Source organism: Ursus maritimus, unplaced genomic scaffold (genome assembly GCF_017311325.1).
Source record: "Ursus maritimus isolate PB19 unplaced genomic scaffold, ASM1731132v1 scaffold_16, whole genome shotgun sequence".
Classification (NCBI taxonomy): Eukaryota; Metazoa; Chordata; class Mammalia; order Carnivora; family Ursidae; genus Ursus; species Ursus maritimus.
The window spans coordinates 21,442,761-21,462,294 of NW_024424008.1; positions in this window are offsets into that span (position 1 = coordinate 21,442,761).

Consider the following 19,534-nt stretch of genomic DNA (forward strand, 5'->3'; position numbering starts at 1 on the left):
CAATATCTGTGCCATCCTCTTTATTCACACAATCGTAATTCATGTACTTATTACTGTATGTCTAGATGAGTGCAGTAGTGCCTAATTGTCTTTCTACTTTGACTCTATTTACCTGCTAAGCTACCCACCATGTAACTGCCAGAAGATCTTCATCCCACGTAAATCTGATCATGCCATTCTCCTGCACACCCTTCCTCATTGGTTCTTTAAATCTCCCTTCCTTTTGTCATCGTGCCTGGTCCTTTTATTCTAGTGCTCTTCTCTGCACTGATACATTTTAGTGTTCTTGCTATTCCACAGATTAGAAACAAAGATCTTCCATTTGTCATTCTCACTCACATCTCTGACTTTTTAAAAGAGACTTTATTTTTTAGAGCAGTTTTAGGTTCATAGCAAAACTAATTAGAAGGTACTGAAATTTCCCATATGCTGCTTCCCCCAAACAAGCACAACTTATCCCCCATTATCAGTATCCCTCACCAAACTGGTGCATTTGCTATAATCAATAAACCTAATCATTATTATTGTCAAATATCTCTGTTTTTTTAGTTGATTTGTTCTCTAATATATTTCTGAGTTCTTTTATAGATATGTTATTCCCATTTTACATTAAATCTAGGCTTTAATTCATTAAAAAAAAACTCATTTGAGCTTTTTCCAGTCACTACATGAGGCACTGGGATTATAGTGTCGAGTAGACAGATGCAGTCCCAGACCTTGGGTGCCTATGTGCTAGTTTCTGACACAAACACTGTCCTTTACCAGAATTAATAAGGTGAGTAATTAATTGGTAATGACTGCAAAAAGTTCAAGAAACAGGAGTGCTTACACATGTTTCTGGTATTCTCTATTTTTTGACATATGTTTTCAGAAATGTCTAACGTGTCCCATAAAATAATAATGACACCAGGGGACACACTATGTCTCCTTGGGCTGGACTCACCTCTCTAATTGGATCTGGCCTATTAAGCTATAAGGTCTGTGTTGGCCATAGCCTTTCTCCTTGCTGTCCCTGATCAAACTTGAACTCTTGCCCCATATTTCATGACTTAGTCCTAACTATTTAAGTTCCTGACATCTTAGGGATTCATACCAGATGTTTGGTGGAAAGCTCAGATGAATGCTTTCTTCTATTTTTCATTGGTTTCTTTTCTGTAATATAATTATATCTCCTTAAGACTAAATTGACAAATTTTTCCTTGGGCAAGTGGTTCTCCAATTTGGCATAGTCTCTGAAATTCTATATGTGAATCTGTATGTATCCTTGCCTATAGTACCTTGTTTTGGTTAACTTCAGCCTCATGCACGGGTCCAGAACACTCACAGTGCTTTCCAGACCTTTCCACTGTTTCATTGCTTTGGGCAATGTAATATATTTGAAATATGGAGGACAAACATTTTACCCTTTTCCCTGCCCTTTCTGTTATTAATAATTGCCATGACTTTTCAAAGTATCACCCTTCTTCCTCCATCCGCCTCTCCCTGGAAGTGTCCTGTCTCCTGTCTAATTAATGACCATAGTTTACAGACAGTGCAGCTGTCTACACATATGGTTCATTACCCTTAAGACAGAAAACGATGTAAGAGTTGAAGGTTTCTTTCTCAGGGTTCTTTGGGCAAGTATGAAGGATGAAATCATTAACGTGACTTTTAACTAAAACAGGTCCTTGTGGTATTGCATCATCTTGTTGTACTTCTAGTGCACTCACTAGAGGCCTTATAGCTTTTAAATCAGGGTTTATTAGCTTTTGTTTATAGCCAAATTTACTTGGCGCCAGAGAGAACTGAAAAATAATAATAAAACACTTTACATTGTATCTGAGTTTTTGAAATGTCTCACATTTGGGGTGAACTATCAACAATAAAATGAATTAATTAGAAAAGAGGACTCAGTATTTTCCTAGAAAGACAACAGGCTGATTATGAGAGCCGCTGACATGTTTTAGAGATGGGTGGCACTTCTAAGTCTGGTGAGAGGGAGAGTTCTTGGGTGCTTTATAGAGTTGCCTTTATTCATTCATGTGACACATAGTTATTCATATTATTTGTCAGATACAATATTAGGTGCTGGGTTCTACTAAACAAGAACTACTCCTTGCCCTCTAAGGAATTAAGGAATTACTTTGCTCTTTTGATGCCAATAAGATTGTTTTATCTGCTTTTCAGTCCATCTTCCACCATCTCATAGGAATTCCTGGTAATTGTGACTACTGATGACTCAGACGATCTCCACCAAGTCCCTGTCTTTAGCTTCTGCCTTACCCAGGCTCTTATGCTGGCTCTTAGTTACTGCCACATGACTCCTGCTGGTTGGTTTCATGGCCAGATCCTGTGCCCATGCCGCCATGTCAGGTGGTACAGTCATCCTCATACCCACAAGCTAGTGAGGAGGGAACTAATCATGGCCCGTGTGCCTGGGGCAGCCCTGAGAAATGGCTGCTCACTAAAAGTTATATCATCTTTCTCTGTCTTTTTGTCTTTGTCTCTGGTTCTTTGCCCTCCACTGTGCTGTTTTACTAAAGATCTAGTCTAAACTCCCCATCTTGCCTAGAACTTTAGCACCCAAGAAGCTCCAGTTCATGACTGAGGGATTCAGATCCTGTCTCTATTCTCTGATGAGATCTTCTCTTCCCTTTCATCGTTCATTTGTTAATTTCCTTTCTGTTCACCCTTTAAATGAGGGGTTCAAAATCTGGCTTCTATAATCCTTAAAAGGTCTTTGGATAGACTTCATGAAATACATGAGCTCCTGGAATTATATCCACAAATTGTTTTATGTGTGCCTATGCCATTTTCTAGCAGAGAATTCATGACTTCTTCAGATTCTTAAAGTTATCCCCAAATATAGTCTAACAACAAATTTGACCCTTTGTTGTTTTCACTCTACATTTTTGTCATTCTCTGAGCTATCGCCACCATGCTTACAATAGTCACTACCATGTAAATACCAGTCAGTCTCCAGTTGTATCTCCAGATTAGAATTCTCTTATGCTCAACTCAGCTACCTACAGAACATTTTACTTCTAGGAATCTCATAGGCTACTCATATCCAAGCTCAACATTTTGTCCTATTGTTTTCCTGTAATTCTTTTGCCTATTGCTTCCTCTGATGTTTTTGTTTAGGGTTATCTTTAGCCGTGACAGATAAAACAGAAATCTTGAGTTTTCCTCACCACTTCCTTTACACTGGTTTGTAGATACCACATATTATACCAACTTTTTGTATGCTACCTAAATCTCCTTATCCCTATATCCTTTGCTACTGCTTTAGATAAAACCTTTACTTTAAGACTATTAGCTTCTGTCTGTGTTTATTTTTGCTACCCTCCAAAGTATCTTTCCCATACTGGCCAGAGAGATAATCCTCAAATGCATGTATAATGATGTCAATCATTTATTTAAAATGCTTTAATGTCTCCCTTGCTTACAGGATGGAATGATAAAAAAATGCTCTTAACACTTGCTGTAACATATCCATGATCGGATTCATATCTGCCTCCCCAGGCTCATGTCCTGGTTACTTCTCAAGTACGCTGGTGTCTCTGATGATTTAATGCTTCTTGTACTCCAATACTTTAATGCTTCTTGTACTCCCATTCAACATGGGGCTTACTTCTTTTCTCCGTGACTCTATGTCCAACTATGTGACATGCTTTAACTAAAGAGATAGTAGCATATGTGATACAAGCAGTATCTTGAAAATCACTTGAATGACTAGCCTGATTTGTTTTTGTTCTTCTGCTGTCATCATAAGAAGGACATGCCTAATCTATCTTGCAGGTCCTGGGAGAAGGATGTTGAATAAATAGAGCAGACATATTCCAGCTTTAAGTTGCTCTTAGCCAAACACTGCCTAGAACATAGTCCTCTGTAAATGAATAAGCAAGCCTAAATGGCATAACCAGAGTCCCACAATTTAATGTTGTATGCCCCTGAGTTTTGGTGTAGTTTGTTACAAAAGCAAAATGATATATTTGCCATAAAGCTTTTTGTACTCTGGCCCTATTCAACTGCTTGGTGCTACTCAAAGCCGTAAACCCTTACACTTAGGATTCTTTACTTTGATTCCCTTCAGATTTGTGTCTGCCTCGTAAATTCTTACTTATACTTTGTTACCCAAACCAAGCTTTTCTTCCTCAGTGAAGCTTTCTGTGAATCTGTCAAGAAAGTTGTCATTTTCTCTTTTCGAACATGTGGCATTTTCTACAAATTAACCTGCATTTACAGCTTATCATATGTCTTTTTCCCCTACAAGTCTGAGTACCCAAAGGACAGGGCTGTTTGTTTAACTTCAGAAAAGGTCAGGAAAGCATTCACAAAAGAAGATATATGTAAGTTGAGCAATGAAAGATGAAAATGAACAGGTAAGCAAGAGGTGGATCAAGAAAGCCTAGGGAGCCCAGGGAGCTGATGTAACTAGAAATGTTTGTGAATAGATAATCGCATTTTTTTCTTGATGTTTCTTCTACTTCTCAAGTATAATGGAGCCTGTTGTTCAGTACAGTAAAGAGAACTATTCCAAAGGCACAGTCCTGGATGTGCCCTGGAACACTGTGATTTTCTTCCCTTTGAGCAGGAAAACCATGTGCAGCATGGTCAGCACCTGCTTTTCTCTGGGCATTCTGTCCAGCTGTCCAGTCTGTGAAAGATGGTGACATTTACAACCATTACAAGGCAACTGTCCTGGCCGCTTGCCACAGTGGGGCCCATGTCCAAGTGGCTACCATCTGGCAGGACATCTGCTCAGCCACAGGGAGGGCTTTGGATGCAGCAACATGCCCACAGAGAAGACATTGCACTCTGCCCTTTGGAGGAGGATACATTGCATTTCCACCCATGCAAGAGATGAACAGTGAGAGTAACACAGAGGAGGCCCTTTCCATTGTGTCTGTGATCCTGCATGGCCTTCAGGTTGGGAACCCTGACACTATGTTTAGAATGTACTTGATAAGAACTTGATGAGAAAAGCTAGACTGAGCAGGTTCCCATTCTGGCTACATTACTTTACCATGCAACCTTGGGACAGGTTACTTAACCTGTCAATGACTAGCACTGATTCCATCAGTAAATGTCAGCTATTTTTGTCTTTAGATAACACCTTAGTGTTTGTCACATGCTCTGGGAATCTGAGGCTGCCAAGGATTTCCATGCAATGCCCTTCAATGACACTGAATTCCTACTCTAGTTGACATTATGATATACCCCAGCCATACTAAAATACCTGTATTTCCCTGAATTTGTAACATGTTTACTGACACTTCTTGGTCTTTGCACACGATCCTCTCTTTGCTGGAAAACTCTCATTGTCTCTTTATCAAGTTAATGCTTCATCATTTAAGATACTTTTAAGATCTCCAGGCTACATATTGCCATAACTCTCTGTGTACTGACCCCTGATATTGGATGGATGGATGGATGGATGGATGGATGGATGGATGGATGGATGGTCGGATTGATGGATTAGGTGCTTATGCATGATATGTATTACTCTCATTTAATTAATCCTTAAACAGTCAAATTAAGTGCTGTATTATCTTCTTGAAAATTAGAAAAAATCTATTTGTTCTTGTTTCAAATACAGATTGTGGCCCACAAGGGAGGCAGTTGAAAGCCCAAACCTAGGGAATAAGATTGGAACAATCACATGCTGCTTTCCCATCCAGATCTCCTCCAGCATGATTATGTTCAGCCAAATTGACCAGCTGGAAAGAGCTGATTCAGGGAATTGGTTATTGGTCCAATATAGACATTTGTTTGGCTGAATCAGACCATGTTTAAGATGATTTTAGTTAAGTGGAATTGTGTGTACATGCTGTCACTGGATTTAGGAATAAAGATGAAGCCATTTGGCCCATAGAATTCTGTATTTTTTTGTTAAAGCTGAGACCAGCCAGCCTCCTAGGCAGACAAGTAATTGTCCAGTGTATGAAATTTGAAGAACTCTATGGGGCTTACCTGTCCAGAAACAAGTCTCTCTCCAACCTGAGATCAGACCTAAAATTTTTACCATTTTATCCAGTCCTTGAGTTAAATTTGTATTTCTAGAAATTTGCTGTGGTAAGATAACTTTGTTAACTGAAATTGATAGTATCTTAACCAATATAATTAAAATAATATAAACATTAACATATTTGTTCATTTAGCAAGTAAATCTTTCTTACATAACATGTATTAAATAACTTTCTATTGATACATGTTTGAAATAGTTCAGTGAACAAAGCAAATACAGATTCCAGGAACTCATAATCTAGTAAGGAATCACAAAGGCTAATGAATGAACATACCATATAAGCAGAATGCAAACAATATTGGAAGGCAAAAGGGGCGCCTGGTTGGCTCAGTCATTGGGCGTCTGCCTTTGGCTCAGGGCGTGATCCCATTGTCCTGGGATCGAGCCCCACATCAGACTCCTCCGATGGGAGCCTGCTTCTTCCTCTCCCACTCCCCCTGCCTGTGTTCCCTCTCTCGCTGTGTGTCTCTCTTTCTGTCAAATAAATAAATAATAAAAAAATCTTTAAAAAAAATATTGGAAGGCAATAAATGCTAGTAAAAATTAAATAAGATACTAATTTTTATACTTTATATAGGCCTTTCACATGTCATGTGATCCTTCCATATACCTTGAGGTAAGCAGAGGACATATTATTTCTATTTATCGATGAGGAAATTGAGGCAAAAAGGCAATATGGTGTCAGGTCCTGTCTGGTCTTACTCTTCCCCATACCTTGAAGTATCTGAAAACACTTGTTAGCTTACATTAAATGGATATTTAAATAAACCCAAGAAAGCATTCTTGGAATGAATATCAAATGGTCTTGGTCTTAGTCTGGGTCAAATTTGTAGACTAGTTCTAACAATATGGCACCTCTTACCTTTTAGCTGAGACTCTAACTTCCTAGTTTATAGATTAGCATTAGTACCTAATTCTTGTTCTTAGTGTCTTCAGTGCCTGCCAGGTAATCTTGAGAACTAGAGTTCTGCTGGCATGCTTGCTAGTCACTCTTCAGGGCCCCATGATTCTAGGCTTAGGGTCTTCTCCCTGAACCTCTGCCTACTAGTTGTGGCCTTGATTCATATGGACATATACACTCATGAAAGATGCTCTTGGTTATGGTGCACTGAGTGAATTCAGTGTAAGGGCCCTAGGAATGGGCAGGCAGGGCCAGAGTGGGAGAGTACCTCAAACTAGAGGCAAGACAGGAACTCAGAGTCAGGACAGAGATCTAAAAGGGACAGAAGTAAAGTTGGCAGGTAAACAAATGATATTAAGTAGATGTAAAGAAACACGTTTAGAGGAATTATAAAAATTATTCAGGGACTTAAATGATTATCTTACTGATAAAAATGAGATATCATTAATAATAATTTACTCTGATTTTGTGTTCCATTTATTTGTTGGGTACTAGAATATATACTTGACATATATCTTTTAATCTTCCAAAGAATAACTTAAAGTAAGTAATATGACATTTTTAAAAGCTGAAATTTGGCTCAGAGAAATTAAATGATTTTATGAGTTTCAGAGCTAAAAAAACAAGGTTCTAGAGGTTCTAGAACCAAATTATGGATTCATACCAAATAGTTTTATGCCTTGATCAAGTTTCCACATATATTAAAACAATAGAGCTAAAAAAAACTTACCTTAAGGGGTTGTGATGAAGTTTAAATAAAATTATGCATAAAAATAACAGCCCAGATCTAGCATATGGTACACATTCAAGCTATTTTGTAATTACTATTCTTATTGTGTTCCTGCATCTATGTTTACCCAGTTGGGTCTCGCTCAGACTATAACAGAGTTCCTGTCCCTCATTGTGATTTAGGGCAGGTGAGTGGTCAAATTAATAGCTGTAAAATCTTACTGAGTGCAATTCATGAGTAGTTCTATGGCTACCAAAGAGAGGCTAGAAATACATTAGTATTCATGATGCTATTTGTCTTCCTATTCACTAGGAGGTGTTTTGAAATTGGTGCTTTTACTCGGTTTCCAGTTGTTTCTGTTATGTGTTTTGGTCTCTGCAGAATGGATATTCATGTCACAATTACTTTTGGTATTTGTAATACACAGAAAAACCTCTACATATTGAGCCATGACACTTCAGTTCCTTACTTGTTGTTCGTATATTCCATTGTGGGAACCTTAGCACATCAGTTCCCCTTGGTGTAGTAGACATGTCAGGGGGAAAATGTGCACAATTCTGGTTCTATTTCCTGCTAGCCGTGTGAACACAAATCACTTAACTTCCTGGAATTAAAAAAAAAAATTTACATGAATAGATTATTTTTCCCAGGGTTGTGAGGTTAAAAAGAATAATACATTAAAAATGACCAGCATATAATATAGTTGTTTAATAAATATAATTTCCTTTCCCTACCATCTTAAACTCTGAGCCATCAGAGAAATGATGGGATTAAGGAGCCGCGGCCTGCTATTTCTCTCTCTCTCTCTCTTCCTTCCCTCTCCATCACCTCCTCCACCTCCCTCCCTTCTTCCTTATGATATATTTGTCAGATAACCCTGTTCTCAAGTCTGGAATACCAATGCACAAATTACATACAGAGAGCTGCTCTGACAATCACATAAGCACTTTTCAAACCTAAAACTCAATGGCCAGAGCAAGTCACGTGGCTTGTCAGACTAGCAGAGCTCTACAAGCTTGCATGGAAATAGAGTGGATTCAATGTGAGAATTGGAACTGTAAATGTAATCAATTTACCAGAAATAAGTTATAGGTCCACAAGTTGATTCACAGATTTTCACTGACATTTGTTCAAGATGATGGAATAAGGACACTCACATATCAAATCCTGGTTCTGCCCTTATTATCTTGATACTTGACCTCTCTGTCTAACTTAACATTTCTACAGAAGGGATAATAATATAATCTTCCTTGTAGGGTTATTGTTGGGATTATATAAGTTAATTTATATAAAATGCTTAGAATGGTGCCTGATACCTAGCAAGCACTATATAATGTTAGCAATTACTACATATTAATAATAATAATAAGTATTATTATTAATTTAGTATCATTATTACTATCAGTCCCTTAATTATGAGCACTTATCTATATATAAACAAGCATATATTCTCTGACACCATCAACAGGTGGGGACTGTTTAATGGGATAATGGAAACCTATGGCCAAACCTATGGTCAATCTATTCTTACAAATTTTATTTGCTTGAATTTTTTTTTCCTTCCTTGTTATTCCTTAATGATTTTTTTTGCCAGATATAAAGTTTTAGTTTGACAATATGTAATTTTTATTTTCATTCAGTACATTCAAAATATTGATCCATTTTCTTCTGGCTTGCATGGTTTCTGATAAGCATTCTCTATCATCTTTACCTTTATTTCTCTGTGTGTACTATGCTTTTTTTTCTGCCTGAATTTAGCACTTTTTTCTTTGTCACTGGGTTTCAACAATCTGATTTGATACCCCTTGCTCTGTGTGTGTGTGTGTGTGTTTATTTTGGAGTAAGGGGTTCCAATAATCAGAAATTGCAAAAGATGTGGAGGACAAAAAGGATGTAGTTGGTTCTGAAAGATCTTTTACACAGGGCACTGTTACTTCATCCTTCTTCACAGAAAAATAGCAACCAAACGAAATAAAATACAATGAATGAGTTCCTAGTGACCTTTTTTCTGTCTTTGACCCTAGTAAAATATTAAGGATACAGTACCAGTTTCAAGCTTATTTATTTTTCCTCTTCCCTTCTGTAGGCTGCCACTCCCCTTTTCATTCTTTGTCCAGATGTAGTGCAATACATTCAATAACGATTTTCCATGCAAACTGACAATTTCATGCCAGGACAGTCTTTGTCAAATTAGACCCAGATCACTTCGATTAGAGTCTTAGGTATTCCCAAACTCCTCAAACCCTCAGTTAGAGTTGATTTCTTGTTTTGTTCCCCGGATGGCTAATCACATTCATATAGTATAGGTTTTTCTAATTTAACTCTCAGAAGATATTCCTATTGTTTTTATGGATAAATCCTGATATATTCAGTGCCATCTTGGTTTCAGAAAGGAGGTATGCTGGTCTTTTACTGCCTCTGAGTCTGAGGAAAAATAAAGAAGCTCACCTGACTGAAACTTGCTTATGAGGTCTCTGAAGAAGGTTGCAGAAGCTAATCCATTATACCCACAGTACAATGGTGAGGGAGCAGATATTTGTCAGGTTATTGATAGTTTCTGAGAGCTCTCTACAGGGTATTAGGCATTAGACTTTTTACTTACATTTATAATCAAAATGTGGAAGGGAAGACATGTAGCTCAGTGACTTGATAGAACTTAATTTCTTTCCTTATAGTGTTAGGGCTTAATAACAGTAGTACAATTATGTAAATCTTAAGACCATGCACACACATGCACATACACACAAACACGTGCATGCATTTCCTACAAGACTGGGTCCTTCCACTACCTGCTGTTAGAACTGAAACTCTGGGTGACTGGGGAAAAGGTGAAAGGATTCTGAGTATAAACAGTAGGCTCTTATCTTAGAATTGGCCTCTCTTGCCTGCCCTAAACAGTGTTTATTCTTTCATTCTCTCTTTCTGAGTGATAAGATAGGAAGGATGAAAAATGGAGTCGTTTAAGAAAAAAGTACTAATGATTATGCTAAATATGCTGATAATATATTAGCCTTAGGACAGGGTATAAAATATATTTTTGCAGGTGATCAATTGCTTACACCAACTTACCTAGACTACATTGCTGTTTGAAGCTGCAACCCCAGTAAGATGTTAAAGAGCATGAGAAAGCATCTGTGTGGTATGCTTTGGGGTACACTGTGGGGTATGCTCTGTATTACTTACCCAGAGAACTTGTCAAGGAGCCCAGTGGAATGAAAGTTAGTGATCTTTGATCCTGTTTCTATCTCTCTTTATTCTCTATCTTTGTGTCTCTGTCTCTCCCCCATTTCTCTCCATCTCTCTTTTCTTTTTAAATCTATGACCTAAATTTGGTCTAGGAAATATTTTTTGCTCTGCCTTTGCTGTCTTCTGTAACTATTTGTTTCAGAGTGGGTTATACGCCCAGGTCCATCTAAGAATGATAACTTGATTTTAGAACTTGAATCTGCATTTAGAGTGTGATGAGTATGTACATTTAGACTGTTATGAATATGCAGTTGAAATTATTTATTAGTACTTGTTAAAATATTAATAATGGATTGAGAATAATGGAAAGAAGTTGAAACTAAATTACGTGTTGCTTCTACAAAAGTCATTGTGGTCTTGCGATAGAGCTCTGCCCTTCTACTTTATCACTGATGAGCAATGTTATGCTTGGTCAGGAAGTCACAACTCTTGTAAAACTTTATTAGTGTTCAAGATCATTAACAGGAAGCAGAGAGGAAAAAGAAGTAAATATAAAGTGTCAGTTTCAGGCAGTCAGAGACAAGTTCATTGAGCTGTAAATTAAATCAAATGCCACAAAATATGCAGATTGTAAAAATGTCTATTCTCTCCAAAGCTGTCAAACTTTAAAAGGTCTTTTCAATTAAAATGACTAAGATGAGTATTGTGCCATGTTGCTATGGAAAGGGCTTGTAGAACAGTCAGAAGGCACTGGGTATAGGAAAATGGGTGGGGAATTTTTTTTTTAAGTATATAAAAGGATCCACTGGCAATAAATATTTGCCAACCCTGTCAACTATATGCTCTAGTTCCCTTTCCTTGTCTTCTTGTTAAAGTCCTGCATGCGTTAATAAACTTTAGGGATTTTTCTCACTAATATTTATTTCACATTATTATTATAATTTTACCACCTCCTTTGTGTTACCTTTATCTCTGAATCTGACCCCCGTTTTGATCATGAATAAGTGCATTCCTATAGACATATTCAAAATCTCAGGTGAAAGCATCCTGGCTGAGACTGGGTTATAAGTCTGTATTCTAACTATCATAATTGGAGAGGCTTCTGTGCCTCTGTGATATGATGCACAATGGGACATCTCCCCAAAGACTGAGTATGTTTAGATGCAGAATGGTCAAAAGTTGATAAATGTCTACCACATCTATTACTTTGGTTGCTCAATCAAAAATACATACTGTTTTCATTTTTAATGAAGCAAGGAGGGAAGGAAAAACATAAGAAAACACATTCATTTTCCAGATTTAATGCTAGATGCCAGTTATAAGATGTTGAATTTATTTGCTCAATGAAGAAGATCACATCTAAACTGTTTTAAGAATTGGGGTTCCTCCTTGATTGAGCATATAAACATCTACTCTCATTTTCTCTGAACTGTTTTTTCTATATTGGTTCAACAGAAGACTTGAGTTAATGAATGGAATCAATAACTCCCTGTACCCCTAAGTCTTTTTTATTTTATTTTTTTTAGTGATACTGGCAATTTATATAATGTTCCTTTCCCTCCTGTGCAGTATTGCTTTGCTTTTCTAATTTGTAGGAAGGGATAAAGAAGCCAAGTGGTAAAACTGAAAGTTGTTATGAATACCTCTCCTAATTATATGCTCATATGTAGGAGAAAGAACCATGGGAACAATTTAGGTGTCTATGCTGGACTGACAGTGGCTCCCCAGGGATGGCTACTTCCTAATGCCCAGAACATGAAAATACTCTTATGATTTTTACAGAAAAAAAGGACTTTTTAAGGTAAGGATACCAGAGGGATTTTCATAGATTATTGAGATGGGCATGATGTAATCACAAGGGTATCCTGCAAGAGTGATCCAGAAGCAGTCAGAACCAGGCAGAAGATGGGATGGTGATCAAGATGGAAGCAGAGGCATAAAAAAAAAAAAAGAGAGAGAGAGTGAGATTTGAAGATGCTACACTGCTGGCTTTGAATATGGAGGAAAGGGATATGTGCAAAAGGATGTAAATGGCCTGTGGGCTGGTAGTATTTAAAGGAGACCATGTGGCTTACTATCAGCTTTGATGCATGACTTCCTGAAGGACACAAATATTAGGTGGTCTGTGGATAGCGGAAGGCACAAATAATTTTTAAAAGAAAAGTGAGTTGCTTCTGAAGATGGAAGATAGATCCATGAGCAATATGGTTATGTTAATAGGAGTGCCCAAATGGACATGGTCTTCGGGGCTATTCAAATCCAGCCCCCTGTATGAAGCTTTGTACAGGTGATAGGACAAGACATGCTTCCACATTTTGAATATTACCTGCTAAAGGATAAAAATAATTGAATCATAGGTGGAGCATGAAGAAAAAAATTTGTAACAAAAGTATACCATTTGAGAAACTGAAATGAAAGGCAGATTATGAAAATCTTATATTGAAGACACAGAATGAGTAAGTCTTGGTGTCTTACTAGCAATTTATTTTAATATAAATAATGTGAGGTCACAAATGTTGAAAAATAACATGCTAAGTTGTTGATTATTTGGCAGACAGAAGAGAAATAATTCTTACATTATGATTATATTAGAATAATTCCAATATAAACCCAAATTAATCATTGTTTATTCATGCTATGATCTGTTTCAGTCTTCCAAAACCTAGGTTCAATAAGCTAATATAACAGAGGAACTTCATGTTGATTTTGGGATTCCCAGAGATAAGAGAGAAAGAGTATATCGTATTATCCTGTAGTCAGCCTCATGAGATGCAAGATGCATATGGCTAATTGAAATAAATGCTTTACTTGGGACCAAATCCAGTCCTTCCCATGAGTTATGTAACTACTGGTTCTGTCAGGCTGGGAGCAGCTTTTAGGCATTCCTCCAGTATGGGTTCTGCACATTAATATATCCCATAGGGAGATGCTTTCTAATATACATGCCTATGGGCATGGGAGCTGACTCTAAACACTTGTGTTTACCTCAGTAATTCCCTAGCACCAGACAGGGGAAGTAGAACCTAAAAGGAAAGTTGATCTATTTAGTGAGATATGTAATAAGATATTCTTTCTCTATGATGTTGTCTTTGGCTATATAAAAGTGAAGTTACACTGAAAAAATTTACAGAACTTTACCCACTTATACTGTGACTATTCATGAGCACTATAGGACGAACATCTTCCCAGAAATAGAAAACTTAAGGGCTATTGCAAAAATCTTAACTAATATCATTGTATATAAATCTTGCATTCCTCAATTATCACTGATTGTAGCACTTTGAGTGTGCCTTATATGACATTGAACAAATGGAGAAAGATTCAAAATTGTTCAAGACTACTGGCAGAAAGACATGGGGTTTTAGTAATAGGTTCTAAAACACTTTTTTTTTGTGTATTTGTTATAAATTCAAGAAATGTTTATTGAACAGTCATCATGAATCTTCTGTGGGGTCTATGCCCCCTGGTAGCAGCAATGTACAAAATCAATGACATTGTCAGATTAGATTTAATGAAAAAGAATTATCAGACACTCATAGCTGAGAAGGATAAGGCAAAACTACTAAGAGAGTGCTTTAGAGTGTCTCTGGATCTCCGCAAGCTCTTAATAGAAACTCCTTGGAGGGGCAACCATACAACTGAACTTACTAATACACCCGTGGTCTGAGGATTTGGTAGAAGTATCACAGACAAGACTGTGAAATATTTCTTTAAGGTGCTAGACATCCTTGAGGGGTTGATGTTAAAACCCTTTCTTGTCAATTCTTTGAGATGAGTGGGGAATGGATTCTAAATATGGAATAAGCACAGATGGAGAAAAGTCATCTCCTGGCCCTAGCATACCTACTCTATACCCTCTTGAGGTTGATACCCTTATTCCCATTGTATAAATAAAGAAAAAATTTTTAGAGGTAAAGGTATTTGTCTAAGGTCATACTACAAATTGGTGGTAAGCCCAGAATACAGAGCTAAGATTGTCTGGCTTTATCCCATGATTAATGTACAGCTCTGACCTGATGCATGAGGGTTTTTTTCCTCAGGTTTTTCTCGTTATCAACATATCCAGTGATTGTGGTTGTTAAACATTCCCGTTTTCAACAACCCTCTGAAAAGTCCATCATGTAAGTAGCACATTGTCAACATTAAATACACAAGTAATGGAAGTGCTGCTCTCACAATGGAAAGAAAAGAACAAATCAGGGCAAGGCAGTGCTCTGGTGCCCTGCAGGGGAAAACCATTAAGTGATATTGAGGAGTGTCCCAGTCATCCATCCGTGGAGGGCAAATTGTCCCAAGCATATTTAGACTCAAAAATGTCTCCTCAGCCCATCTTCTTGGTCAACAGCTAAATTGTGCTTTTGCCATTTGACCCAAGCCTCCCTGTTTCCTGTTACTTTCTCACCTTAGCTGCGAAAGGTCTATAGCCTGATTTTAAATCTCCAAATCAAATCTTCATTTTATCGCTAGTTCAGGAGATTAAAAAGTGAACCTCCAGGCAGCAGTTAATAAGTAATTGTTTATTTAGCCATCATGTCAAGAGTGAAGCTCACAATCAATTCTCTAGAGGTCGACTTTAGAATTCACTTAAATACTGCTCTCCTGTCTCCAAGTGAATAAGTACTCAGTTGTTTCCTGAGTTTGATTAAGGTTACAGTAATAATTGTCTACTTCCTGTAATTAAATTGAATCTCCACCTAAGAATTGTAGTTAGGTGTCTCTAAATGTTTCTAAAGGAAAATGAGGTTTTTCTATCTCATTTTCCTTTTACCTAAAGAATTACTAATATTTACTGAATATATAGTATATGTTAGACACTATGTTTAACCATATATGTTATGTATTATGTTGATATAATACATCTTTGTGTATAAGTACTATTATTATATCCTTTTATATAAATGAGGAAATTAAGACTTACGAGGGCTTAGGAAAATTTTCAGATTTATACAGATAAGTAGTTACATATAAAATACTGAAAACCCAGGCTTTGTAATTCCAAAGCCCTTGTTCTTTTTTTTGTGGGGGTGGGGGAGCAAGCACACAGTAGGTAGGGGTGGGGTAAGGGGAGAAGGAGATTGAGAATCTTAAGCAGGTTCCACACCCAGTGCAAAGCCTAATGCAGGGCTTGATCTCATGACCCTGAGATCATGAAACTGAGATCATGACCTGAGCTGAAATCAAGAGGCAGATGCTTAACCAACTGAGCCACCCAGGTGCTCCAAAGCCCTTGTTCTTAATCACTGAACCTGACAATATTTCCATAACAGTATGCATGTTTCCTGATACTACTTTTATATTTATGATTTTTAAAAATATAACTTAACATTCATTAAGCATTTTGAGGAGCCTAGATACTGCCATAGACAATAAAGATACAAAAATAGTACATTGTTGCCTCCACCCTTAGGAGCATAGTCTAGTTGTAGGGAAGGATAGATGAATAACTTTTTACAAAAAATAGTATGACAAATATATTACTATAGAAATATCAGGGGCGCCTGGGTGGCACAGCCGTTAAGCGCCTGCCTTCGGCTCAGGGCGTGATCCCGGCGTTATGGGATCGAGCCCCACATCAGGCTCCTCCGCTATAAGCCTGCTTCTTCCTCTCCTGCTCCCCCTGCTTGTATTCCCTCTCTTGCTGGCTGTCTCTATCTCTGTCAAATAAATAAATAAAATCTTAAAAAAAATATCAAAAAGTTGCCATGGGATATGAAAGTGAAAGAGATAAATTCCAATGGTCAGTTAGTAGAGCTGTTCTTAGCAGCTTATTGGAGGAGGTGGAATTTGTCGTTGCTGTAGCCTTAATGGGTCATCTCTACTGCACACTGTGAAATATGTCTGTCTCATAATTGCTCAACCAGACAAGTAAGGGAAGTACTGTGTGAGAAACTTCCACCTCTCCATTTCACTGATGAGCAATTTACTGACATTATTCTAAAGACCTAAACATGGGGGAGGTCTTTGTGATGATGGAATAGTTCTCTATCTTGATTTCTATGGTGGCTGCATAATTCTACACATGTGATAAAATAACATAGAACTAAAACACACAAACACTGTATCAATGTCAATTTTCTGGCTTTTATATTGTACTATAGTTCTATAAGATGTAGCCATCAGGGAAGACTGGGTGAAGGGTACACTGGACCTTTTTGTACTATTTTTTTTTTTGTAAATCCCTGTGAGTCTATAATCATTTCAAAATAAAATTTTTTTAAATAATAAATATTTTAAAATATATTATTATTAAGTTCCTAAAACAGCTATTCAATAGAACGATAGTTTGAATGACAATTTTTTTTAAAATTTATTTTTATTGAGATATGATTGACATAAAACATTGTATAAGTTTAAGGTGTACAATGTGTTGATTTGATATAATATTATTACCACCTTACCATTAGCTGACACCTCTATCCATAGATATAATTTTAAATTTTTTAGTGTGTGAATTAAAAACAGTAAAAAATAATGGGTAAAATCACTGTAATACTTTACTTAACCAAAACATTCAAAATGTTACAATATCAGCATGTAACCAATAAAAATATATTTGATCAGGTATTTTACACTTTTTCATACTTAAAATTATTGTTTTGAACCTCTAGGGGTTAGAAATTCAAACTTTAAAGTCCTGCCATGTGCAATTTTCCTTCAGATTCAGGGATTCTAAGATTTACTAAACACATAAAAATCACTTGTACCTCCAAAAAAAAAATCACTTGTACCTCAAACTCTAGATGCAGGAGGGAAAGAACAGAGACAGAGTAGAAGTGGGACCTGACCCCAGCTTCTTCCAACCTCTCCCAACTTCCTCCACATACCAGGCCCTTCACTCTCCCTCATTCTTAAGGGCTTCATGAAGTCCCAGGTGAATAGATCATGACCTAGGCAAACACAGACCCCATCAATTCCTCAGCAGGAAGGCCTCATGTCTGCCCACTCCCTGCTTCAGCCTCAGTTCTTCTGCAAGTAGAAGCCCAGGTATGTGCAGAAGGTGATCCTAGAACAGCTTTATGTCAATAACCATAGGGCTTACCCCCTCAACTCCTTTAGGATGTAGATCAAATGTCACCTCTCAGGAAAGCCTACCCAGAGGTTAATATTTAAAATTATAGCGAGCTCCCTCATCTTCCCTATCATCTTTTTCTCTAAATCACTCTAGCTTCTGACACCCCAGTGATTTACTTTAGTTTTCTTGTTTATTGTCCTTGTCTTCCATCAGCATGTAACCTCTATAAGGGTGGGGATTTTTGCCTGTTTTGGTTTGATGCATCCCAACATGGTTAGCATAATGCCTGGCACATAGTAGATCCTCAGTAAATATTTGTTTAAAGATTATTTTTAATTTATTTGTCAGAAAGAGAGAGAAAGAAAGAGCACAAGCAAGGGGAGTGACAGGCAGATAGAGTAGCAGGCTCCCTGCTGAGCAAGGAGCCTGATGTGGGACTTGATCCCAGGATCATGACCTGAGCCAAAGGCAGACGCTCAACTGACTGAGCCACCCAGCTTTCCCTCTCAATAAATATTTGCTAATACACATGCTTAAAGTTTTCAGTCTCTATTATATCTATTGGAGCAGATAGCCAATCATCCTGGATAATGTGCTATTTGTTCTAGGATGTTCCTTTTCAATTATGTAGCTGCAATTAATTAAATCCCCAGTATTTGAGGAAATAGACACATATTCATTTGATGTTGCCTAACAGATTGTGCTCTTTTTGTTTTTCATGGCAAAAGGCCCAACAAACCTTTGAGAAAGGAATAAACTAGAGCAGGCCTCTTCCCCTTTCGGATTTACCATTATTAGATATCTTCAGTGGGCCAAGTTAGTCCTGTCTGAGGTCAACCGACAGAATGACAAGGAACAAAAATTCACAAAAAATGTAGGAGTGAATCATACACGCTCAACTCCATGTCTAGGGTCTGAGAGTAATGTTTCTCCTGTGGCTTAAAAGATAGTGTCTTCATACCCAGACACTCTGGCCCTCTTGTCATGACTGTGTGAGGACACAGAAACTAATGGGTACATTGGAAACCTTGGCACAAACTGGGGATCATAGCACAGAATAGCACTAGAGAAAGACATGACAGATTTTTCTCTCTTAATCAGAAATAAAAGATTATTGCTGAACAGCAGTGATGAAAATGCTTTAACCACCACTGAATTGGACGAGAATTGCCACAAACAGTTGGGACCACATATTTTCATCACTAATAGCAGAGAATGGATTCTTTTTGAGAATTAACTAGAATTTCTATGTTTCTCTCTGAGGAACAGGGAAAATCAGGATTGGACTATTATGCTGACTGAGCTCCCAGAATTTTTTTACCTTAATAAAGAAAAGAGAATCATGGGAAAGATAAAAGATACTTCTTTGGTGGCAATTTGTGGTGTTCCAAGCCATACTGACTTAGATAATCTTTCCTTCCTTCTAAAATGTAAGGGGTGGATGCCTTTACATTAAAAAGGTATTTAGCTTTAGCATCAATTATTAAGGTGAGAAAATGGAAATTACCAAAGTGAGAAATGATTAAGTAGAATATTTTGCATTCTGATATTATATCCACAGTATCTGGAACACTGTTTGTTAGAAGGTACACAGTATATATTACAAAATGAATGAATAACAACTTGAATTATATGCTCTAGGATTGTAAATTTTAGGGTTATAAATTATAAACATCAGTTATAATTGTAAATACT